This window comes from Pseudonaja textilis, chromosome Z (genome assembly GCF_049901715.1).
Source record: "Pseudonaja textilis isolate UNSWEBS1 chromosome Z, rPseTex1.2, whole genome shotgun sequence".
NCBI classification, from domain to species: Eukaryota; Metazoa; Chordata; class Lepidosauria; order Squamata; family Elapidae; genus Pseudonaja; species Pseudonaja textilis.
In genome coordinates, this window is record NC_142008.1 from 117,223,585 (window position 1) to 117,234,572 (window position 10,988).

Genomic DNA, 10,988 nt, shown 5'->3' on the forward strand with positions numbered 1-10,988 from the left:
TGATGGACTGATGGATGCAGGGAATGGATCTTTGATTTTCTTTTGGGAAGGGAAAACCCAGAATTCTCAGATTTGCATTTTCCCAGATGAGCCAATATGACAATTCTAATAAAATGGAACTTTGAGGAAATGTTTGTTTTGGAGTTTATTGGTTTGGAGTTGGTTAGTTGAAATGCTGACATACATATAAATATTAATCACTGTCCATTTTGAATGCATAGTGGAAAGGGGAAGCTTGAGAGTTCACAAGGTTGAAACTGTATGGAAAAAAAATTGTGGCTGAATCTGAATGTTCTGCTTTTTGGAATGGCCAAACATAATAAATCTTAATTGCAATAATAACCCTCCATAAATCTTCCTTTGACAGAAATTAAAATTATACATTTGCAGGAGATAGCAGACAGTCTTTCTATTGTCAGCAATTTTTCATAGTGAGGAAAATCACATGCTGTACTAAATCCTCTTGATTAGTTGCTCTCTCTGATTTAGCTCAGGCCGGAAAACAATGATATAGCACTTTGGCAAGAATATGCATCCCAATAATGCAGTGCTGGAGGACAAGATGGAGAAGATATCCACAGCTACCATGGCTTTTCCTTTAGTGCTCAGATAGGCTGGAAAGAAGGAGATCCAAACACTACAAAAAGCCAACATGCTGAAGGTGATGAATTTGGCTTCGTTAAAGCTGTCAGGTAATTTACGGGCAAGGAAAGCCACAATAAAGCTGGCAATTGCCAAGATACCCATGTAGCCCAAGACACAGTAGAAGAAGAATTCTGATCCTTCATTGCATTGTAAAATCATTTCTTGGAGCTCTGAGTGCATGTCCAACTCAGGGAATGGGGGAGATGTTGACAACCAAATTATACAAATACATACTTAGATGATGGAGCAGAAAAGGACAATTGAAAAAGCTAATCTTTTCCCCACCCATTTCCTCATCTGAGATCCTGGTTTTGTAGCCATGAAAGCCACAACCACAGTGATGGTTTTGGCCAGTACACTAGAAATGGCCACTGAGAAGGTGATGCCAAAAGTTGGTTGTTGGAGAAGGGAGGTCACTTTGCCAGGTTGGCTGAGGAACAACAAAGAAGAAAGAAAACAGAGCAGAAGGGAGACAAGAAGGGTGTAGGTAAGGGACCGATTGTTGGCTTTGACAATGGGAGTATCCCTGTGCTTAATAAAAATTCCAAGGACCCAAGATGTCAAGAAGAAGAAATAAAGAGCAGCTGAGGCTAAACCAGTTCCTAAGGGTTCTTCAAATGATAGAAAGACCACTGGTTTCAGGATACATCCTTTCTTTTCTTTATTTGGATAGCGATCTTCTGAGCATTCAAAACAGTCATCCATATCTGGAAGAAAAGTCAAGGCATCTGTCATATTTTCAAAAATTATTTTCCTAGTGGATACTCACTGCTATTTCTTATGAGTTATTTCCACCAGTTATTAGTCTGGACATGATTCTGTGAAAATGCAGATTTTCCTCTATTTAGGATTCCCATAGAACAAAGTACATGTCAAGGAAGGGCAATTATTCTTTGAAATCAATATTGAAAAAATATGTTGGATCCAACAAGTGAAAAAAAAAACTTCTATGCTTGCTTTCAAGATAATAAAGGTATATTAATCCTGTCCTTTGTTGTGCTCTATGTTTAGAAAATTAGTTGATTCACAAATCTTTATCTGCTGTATCTTAATTGCTTTCACTTTCTTTCCAATTTTATGGAGAAGAGCTGGAAAATGGCAGATCAAGTAGAAAAATTGTCTGTGTTCATTTATAGACAAACTGACCTTAGTGTTGAGCTTTACACTATCATTTTTAAAAACTCATGGTTTATTTAAACTTTAGTAGTATAAATTTAACTTGACTCTCATTATTACTACTCCTTCTTTAAAAGAAGAGATTGGTGGCCTCCAAATTATACTTTAATGTAGGCTAAAAAGAAAAAAGATTAACAAATGAGTTAAATCATTGCTAATTGACTCAAATGATATATTTATTTAGGTTTTTCTATTATGAATAAAGTACTTAGCTTTTCTTTTTCCAGCAGTCTTTTTTTTACTTCCTAAATATTTATTAGGTCAGATATTCCTTCACTAGACTTACAGTGATTAGGTTATTATTACAATTTATAAAGATGACATCATAAGATAGAAGACACCAAGAAGCGGTTTTTTTTAAAAAAAATAAGCATAATATATCCCAAATTTATAACATCTATGATGTATTTGTTTACTGAGTGAACAATCTTTCAGAAGGGATCCTTGATGCTCTGTCAACTTGTCTGTTTTCTTGCAGATGTTTCTTTACCCAAACTAACATCATCAAAGCTAGTCCTAAAGATGTTACCTAGCTGGGCAATGAAAGATCTGAGCTACAAATATTTTTCTTTATTAATTTTACAGGAAACAAAATAAACCCTCAATAGGCAAATAAAGTTGAAAATAAGAAAAATAAATAAATAGATGATGTGATCATAGAAGATATGGATATATATTTTGGGCCCATATTAGGAAACTCTATCTGCTAAAATCTTGCAGAAACTTTGAATTTTGAACAAGAGAGTCTAGTCCACTCTCTTATATAGTATAGAAAGGAACATTCACCCTGAAGAACTCATAAAACTACTACTTATACACATCTTAAAGTGATTAATTACATTTTGCTTAAGTCAATCAAGTGAAAACTTGATGGACTGTCTCACTTACCATTTTGATTTGAAATCTTTCCTTTTGGGCATGAAACACACTCATAGCAACAGAATTGTTCTCCTTCTATCTCTTTCTTCCAGTATCCAGGGGAACAATGCCCATTACAGAGAGAAATTGGAAGTACCTGGTCATAAATATGAAAGGTTTTTCAAAGAAAGTTTTTTTTAAAAAAATGGTAAAGGTAAGGCTTCCCCTCACACATATGTGCTAGTCATTTCCAGCTCTAGGGGGTGGTGCTTATCTCCATTACAAAGACGAAGAACCAGCACTGTCTGAAGACATCTCTGTGGTCATGTAGCTGGCATGACTAAATGCCAAAGGTGCACAGAACATTGTTATCTTCCCACCAAAGTGGTCCCTATTTTTCTACTTGCATTTTTACATGCTTTTGAACTGCTAGATTGGCAGAAGCTGAGACAAGTAACAGGAGCTCACTCCCTTATGCGGTGCTAGGGATTCAAACTGCTGAACTGCCAACTTTTCTGATTGACAAGCTCAGAGTCTTAGCCCCTGAGCCACTATGTCCTCCTTTTTTAAAAAAAAAAACAGTGTTTAATTATTCTCTTTAGTGGCAGGAAAGAATTTTCATGGCCTGTTTGAAGAATTGCAGGGATAACAATCTTATGGAAACAACATGACTTCCATGATTTGAAATGGAAATGTAGCTGAAACATGAAAATCTGGCATTTCACATTGTAATGTCATTTTGTCTGGTTAATGCTTGAACATAACCAAGCATTTGTACAGAACATATATTTTTTTTCTTTCAACAAAGGAAAAAGACTAAAAGAAAAGATATATACAGACAAAAACATTTTCATGGTGTCATAGTGGATCAAATTATAGTTAATTAATTAAAACAAGATGAATTTTACAAGAAACTACATAAGATAATTGAATTGGAATATGATAACATATGCATTCTTGGAGACTTTAACATTATTATAGATATAGATTGGACTATAAAACACAGAAAGTGAATTAAAAAAAATACAAAGACATTGCCAAAATCTTTCTTTCAGATGGCAGAGGAATTAAGCATCAAAGACATATGGAGGCACTGAAGAGAGGATGATCTAAAAAATATATGGTTATTTATTAGGAGTGAAATTAGAAGAGCAAGTTAAAGAAATAATGATTGCATGGGGGAACATTTTTGGATATGGGATAGATTTGGATAAATGGCAGAACTATGGACTACAAATTATAAACTAACAATGTCAGCAGCCTATAAAGAAAATTTGTATAAGATGTTTTAAAGGTGGCATCTACCCCCAGCAAGAATAGCAAAAATGTTTAAAGACAAATTGGCCAAATGTTGGATATGTCATCAGATATCTGGATCATATTATGTGGTGACATGCATAGAAAGTAAAAGATACTGGACTAAAATATACATGTAGTTGAAAAAAAATTATAAAACAACATATAGATTTAAAACCAGAGATATTTTTATTGGGGATTTTACTTAAAGATTATAATAAAGAGATTACATATTTGATTATTAATGTATTAACAGCAGCTAGAATTGTATTTGCACAAAATTGGAAAAATGAGAAAATTCCCTCAGAGGAGGAAACAATGAAGAAAATAATGGAATGTGAGGAAATGAATAGACAAACAATGGCAATTAGAGAACAGGAGGAAAAAGAATATTATAAGATTTGGAAGTTATTTTATGAATGGTTAGATAGAAGAATAAGAAACTGAAATATGTAGTAACAGTAATAATATACTATAATTGATTAAATTTGAATAAGAGAATGAATATAACTTAGCAAGGATGAGATATGTTCTTAAAAGATAACAATTAATATGATAATGATAATATAATAATTGAACAATGATATAAAATATTGATTTGAATGGTTTGTAAATATAATTAAGAAATGTACAATAATATTATTATGCATACAAGATATATGAGCCCAATTGACAAACTGTAAAATTGAAAGATGGTTTTATTTGTTGTTTTTGTTGAAATTTTAAAAAAATAAAAATAAAATATAGTTAATTAAATGACTCCAAACCTGGTCAAAAGCTGGCTGCCAGATAATTGCATCTTCATCAATTAATAATTCTTTTCCTTTTGGAGCACTGGGATCTAAGTCTCCAACTCTAACTTTCTGAAAGGATCTGTTAGGAAATGTGATCAAGTTGATGATGTCAAATCCCCCAGTTGCTGCTCCTTCTTTATTCAGGAACACTCTCTCCCCAGCTGAATTGTTAAAAGAACTGCCTTGAAGAAATGGATGGAGCTACTTGAAAGTGAATGGAAGAGAAAGGGAATTGAAAGGATAATAATGAAAAACATTGTATTCAATTTTTTTCCAGTGACTCTTCCTATTTTTGTAATAATTCTCAAATAGATACATTGATAAAATTGAAAATCTGTGTTGTATGAAAATGTTTATTTTTAATCTATTACTAATTTGATCTTATTTTAAGGAATAATAGTAAATAGTGTTAATCATTAAAAGTGAACTAAAAACAGGCTATTTTGTATATGATTTCTGTTCACTACTTAAAGAATTAGAATAGAATAGAATAGAATTGAATAGAATCAAATAGAATCGAATAGGAGTAAAATAGAAGAATAGGGATAGGGAAAGGGATAAGGTTAGGGATAGGGATAGGGATGGGGATGGGGATGGGGATAGGATAGAACAGAACAGAACAGAACAGAACAGAACAGAACAGAAAGGAATAGGAATAGGAATAGGAATAGGAATAGGAATAGGAATAGATAAGGGATAGGGATAGGGATAGGGATAGGAATAGAATAGAATAGCATTGGGAATAAGAATAGACTAGAACAGCATAGCATTGGGAATTAGAATAGAATAGAATAGAATAGAATAGAATAGAATAGAATAGAATAGAATAGAATAGAATAACAGAGTTGGAAGGGACCTTGGAGGTCTTCTAGTCCAACCCTCTAGGAAGGAAACCCTATACCACTTCAGACAAATGGTTATTCAATTTCTTCTTAAAAACTTCCAGTGTTGAAGCTTCTTGATCAAACCTATGCCACTTAAAACCTTATCTTTTCTTTCTTCATTTCAAGCTATTTGGGAGCCTGGGATCTGACAAATTTCATTAAGCCAGATTTTAGAATTTGAGTTTTAAGGGAGAAGGGAGGGAGAGAGGGAGAGGAGAGAACCAATTATATTTTATCATGTGTGTTTTAATTAAATTGGATATTTTTTATTTATGGAAAGGATAATGAAAAGTAATATTAAATGATTGTATAAAGCACCGCTTCCTTTGTCCATCTCTTGTTATGCAAGCTATGACAATTTTCCACATAAATTGCACTGTTACTTAATATCTGGAAACCTGCAGATGTGGACGGTTAGGGTTTTTTGTTTTTTTACCCATTTGTTATGATACAAAAATTCCATTGACTAGATTAAATTTGCAAAGACATGTTTTTTTTTTAAATTCTATAAATCATAATCAGGTGTTATATTAATAAGTTTCTTTCCTCAGTATCTGTATTGACCTGTGGCCATATTAGATTTAAAAAGTGATATTAGATTATGATGAGAAAGGCTATTCACTGAAATAAAAGATAGGTGTGGCAGAGAGACATTACCTGCCAAGGCTGCAGTTTTGAAAATTCAAACATTTTAATGCTTCCGTGTTGGGCTCTTGAACTCACTGCCTCATGTAAAGAATGTGCCACTGCATAAACCGCATTGTAGATGCTGTAGCTTTGGCCAGTCATCTGAAACTCAAACAGAGGTGTAGGTAGATTCTCCAATTTCTCTTCTCCACTACAAGTTTGATTGCACATTGAGGGTAATCCTTCATTTGAAAGTGAACAATCAAACAATTGCTCCCAAACCTCTTGAAGAAATCCATCTTTGTGGGTTGAAGGTGTGATGTCTTGAAGAAATTCTTTGAAGCCTCTAATTTCTCTTGAATGCACTGTAAATGAAAGAGACCCGTGGAACAACTGGACATCCCAAGCCCTGTGAAATCCTGTCAGTATGAAATCAATTGGAAACATCAGTATCCAAACCTTTCTAAATGATGCAATCTCTTTATTTTCATAATCACGTAGAAATACAATACTTCTGAGCCAGAGAACCGTGAATGATTCGCCATAGACAAGAAAAACATTTGCTTTCTGATCTACCATCTTATTAGAAATAATTGAGATTAGATCAAAAAGTTCTGAAAGATCTTCGAATGGGGCTTGTTGTGGAATCTTTTGTGTGAAGGCTAAACAGATCCCATTTTGGGAAAACAAGGGATGCATTTTCTGCAAGAAATGTTCTCCCTTATTCTTATCAAAAGTAAAGACTCCAATCCACATCCATCCAAAATGGAGAAGAAGCTTGATAATTCCAGTGTACTGATTCTCCTCTTTTGGGACCATGCAATAAAGTGAAGATAACTTAGTAGCCTGGAACTCGTCTTGGGCAAAGGAGCCATATGTCAACTGAACAAAAAGAAAGAAAGAAAGAAAGTCATTATTCATTAGAACAAAGAACAAAATATTGAAAGTTAATGAACTCTAATGGCTTCCAACTCCAAGGGTCTATGGTTTGTGCACTGGGTTGGCCTAGAAGACATCTATGGTCCCTTCCCACTCTCTTATTCTCTTATTCTCTTATTATATTTATTTTATGAATGTTCATTACAAAAGAAGACAAGTTTCTCTCTTATTTCTCTCCCCAAATTACCTGTGGGATCTTGAAGAGATTTATACTTTCTGCCATATAGGAAGAAGTTGAGGCATCTAACCCTCCAATAATGGCCATGAGATTCTTCTGATTATCACATTTGTAGTTTGGAAAGAATCCCTGAGATTTGAAAAGCAGGTCCAGCGTGGTGCGATAAGTCATCCTTGGGTTGTAGTAACTGTCATAGATGTGGAACCCAAGGGTGATGTTAGGTAAGATCTGGGAATCTTCGTTGATGTCCTTCACAGCAAAAGCCAAGGTGAGGATGTTTTGATAGAATTTGGTTATTATTCTGTCAATAAGTTAAATCCCCCATTGAAGAAGTGATTTCAAAATGCTTATAATGTGCCATCATTTCTAAATATATAACAAAGGTTTCTATCTCTGGTTGCAAGTAGAAGGATGCTAGGTTCAATGTATTAATATACTGTAATAATTTGTAGTGTTTTGATGATTTGAAATAAATATGAATGATAGGGAAAATAATGTTTTCTAAACTACCTTTATTTTTCTATCAGTTTATCATGAAACAAAATATAAACAGATTCAGCCATTATGACTCATTTACTGCTTGCAGATGTTTGTTTGTTTTTTTAATTAATTTCAGCTCATTAAATGTTCTTCAAAAAACCTGAATAATTATTTTGGAGATTTAATGTATGAATCAAAGAGACTTTAAGTCTTTAAAGTATTTTCATGAGGAAAACTTTAACTTAAAGAAAATATTTCTTCCCCCACAACCAGATATATTGAAAAGATAAAGAAGACTTAGATGACATCTAAAATGTAAATTATGGTTAAACAGCTTTTACTCATATAAGACTTTTTTTTAGAGAGCTGGCTAACACACTTGAAGAAAAATATTCTTACAGTGGTAACTGATAAGGTTTTAAAGAAGGATGCTCCTTAAATTCAATTTCAATAAAGTTATAAAAAATTTGAGACATCATCCCACCAATGATGAGATCTCCAGACTGGAACCACTCATGTGGAACAGGAAAAGCATCACTTGCAGGGCAACACAAACTAACTACTTTGGGTACCAAGAACATCAGAAGAAACAACATTTCTATTGTTATGTTTCGATCTATCAGTCAATTAGAGGTTCTGCCACATAAAGCAAGAAGAGATTCTGTGGAAGTGAACTTCATGGAGGAAGCTCTTTGTGCCCCTAGGTGACTCTAAAGGTATTTATGCCAATTATTTCTCAGTCCCTATTCTCTTCTGTCTGCAAAAAACCTTTGATATTTTGGCCCACATAGATAATAGATAATAGACTGATTTCAGTTATTTATAAGGATATAATTACCTTTAAAACATTGGCAAACTGGCAATTTTCTTTGCATAGCTGAACAACATCTTTCTCTCTTCTGGGTCACTGATGGTTAACCTGTTTTGAAAATGCTTGGAGAAATAGAATTGGGAGGATATTTTGGAAGATTCCCCCCCCACCCCACTTTTCTATAATTCTTAAAATTTATTCAGTAAAAATCATATACAAAGGCAGTCCTCAATTTACACCACAATTGAGCCCGGAATTTATGTTGCTAAGTGAACTTTTTTTTAAAGTGGGTTTATCCCATTTTATAACTTTTCTTGATACATTTCTTCACCGCAGTTGTTAAATTAGTAAAACGGTTGTTAAATTAATCTGGCTTCCCCATTGACTTTCCTTGTCAGAAGACACAAAAGTTAATCACATGACCCTGGGACACTGCAACTTTAATAAATATGAACCAGTTGTCAAACATCTGAACGTAAATCATGTGACCATGGTGATGATGCAATGGTCATAAGTGTGAAAAATGGCTATAAGTCACTCTTTCAGTGCCACTGTAACTTTGAATGGTCAGTAAATGAAATTTGTAAGTCAAAGGACTATATGTATACCTTTTCTAAATTTATTCAAATTTATTCAATATATGTATACACATACAAACAAACACATAAATGTGTGTATGTATGTATGTGTGTAGGTGTCTGTGTCTGTATTTGTTTATATATATGTGTGTGTGTGTGTGTGTGTGTGGTATTCAGCTATGTTCAGGTATTTTCCCACGTTATTATACTTGTGCTTTTAAAGTTGTAGCAATGTTTCGGCAGAATCTCATCAGCCATCATCAGGCTTCTGTATTGTGTTCGTCTATGAGTCAGATTTTCACAGCAGTTTCTGTTTTAAATTTGGTGCTTGCCTACTGCTGTGCCAGAATGTTTTTTTCTTCATCCTGATTGGTTGGGAGCCTTGGTCTGTGTTTATTGGTCTTGGAGTTTACTGTGTTCTGCTTGATTAGTGTTCCTAATATCTTCTGTCTGTTTTGTAGGTTAAAGTGGGAAAATACCTGAACAAAGCTGAATACCATACATATAAATACCCATGAAAACTTGAGAAAACATGTGTGTGTGTGTGTGTGTGTGTGGGTGGGTGGGTGTGTATGGCATTCGGCTTTGTTTGGGTATTCTCCCACATCTTGTAGTTGTGCTTTTAAAGTTGTAAGCAATGTTTCGGCAGAATCTCATCTGCCATCATCAGGCTTCTGTATAGTGTTCATCTGTGAGTCAGACTTTTACAGTGGTTTCAGATTTAAATTTGGGGCTAGCCTACTGCTGTGCCAGAATGGTTTTTTCTTCATCCTGATTGGTTGGGAGTCTTGGTCTGTGTTTATTGGTCTTGGAGTTTGCTGTGTTCTGCTTGATTGGTGTTTCTAATATCTTCTGTCTGTTTTTTGGCTCTTTCTGTATTTTGATTGGCTGGCAACATTGTGTTACTTTATTGGAGGCCTTTAGTGAAGCTTGGCTCTGGGTAAATGGACGGCTATCATTAGTTAGGAAGCTAGGTTTCATCTGGGTGCCTGGTTGGGGTGTGTTTGAGCTGGAGGTATCAGGGGGAATCTGTTTGTGCCCAGGTGTTTGCCTGGCTTGTGGTGTGGAGATTTTTTTGTTTGTCAGTGCAGGCTTCCAAATGATTGACAGTCTGGTGGAATCATCTCTTCTATTCATCCTTTCAGGTCTTTTTTCAATCTCTATGGCTTCTCTGATGATTCTGTGGCTGGGGTTTTCTATAGTGGCTATGGTTTTGGTGCTATTAAAGTTGATGCTATGACCTGTGGCTTCCATGTGTTGGACTAGTGAGGAAGTGTGTTCCAGCTTTTTGACTGCATTTTTGTGTTCATCCAGGTGGGTACTTATTCTTCTATTGGTCTGTCCAATGTATGTGGCCGGGCATGATGCACAGGGGACTTCGTATATGCCTTGGTTTTCCAGGTCAATTTTATCTTTGGGGTTTCTAAAGATGGCTGCTATTTTTCTGTCTGTTTTGAAGGCAATCTTGATGTGATGTCTGTGTAGTATCTTACTAATTTTGTTTGTAGTACCATACATACATACATACATACATACATACATACATACATACATATATATATGGATCTTTGGTTGTTCGGGTTTTCTCCCGCGTAAGATTCGAAGTATCTAGGCAACGTTTCGATGAAGTCTCATTCATCATCTTCAGGCTTCTGTCTCCGGCTCTGTGCTTCTCAGAGCGATGTGAGATTGCAGCTGCTTCTTCCTTTTAACTGCTAGTGA

General features: G+C 34.7%; 1 pseudogene across 1 annotated transcript; it reads right to left on the bottom strand.

Moving 5' to 3' along the window:
• Nucleotides 1–453: 453 nt before the first annotated feature.
• On the bottom strand, nucleotides 454–7,691 carry LOC113451749 (vomeronasal type-2 receptor 26-like; annotated as a pseudogene). Its single transcript, XR_015740257.1, has 5 exons — nucleotides 7,407–7,691; nucleotides 6,311–7,162; nucleotides 4,743–4,970; nucleotides 2,710–2,836; nucleotides 454–1,352 (listed from the first exon to the last, which is right to left on the bottom strand). The product of XR_015740257.1 is annotated as a vomeronasal type-2 receptor 26-like (transcript).
• Between the last annotated feature and the right edge of the window lie 3,297 nt (nucleotides 7,692–10,988).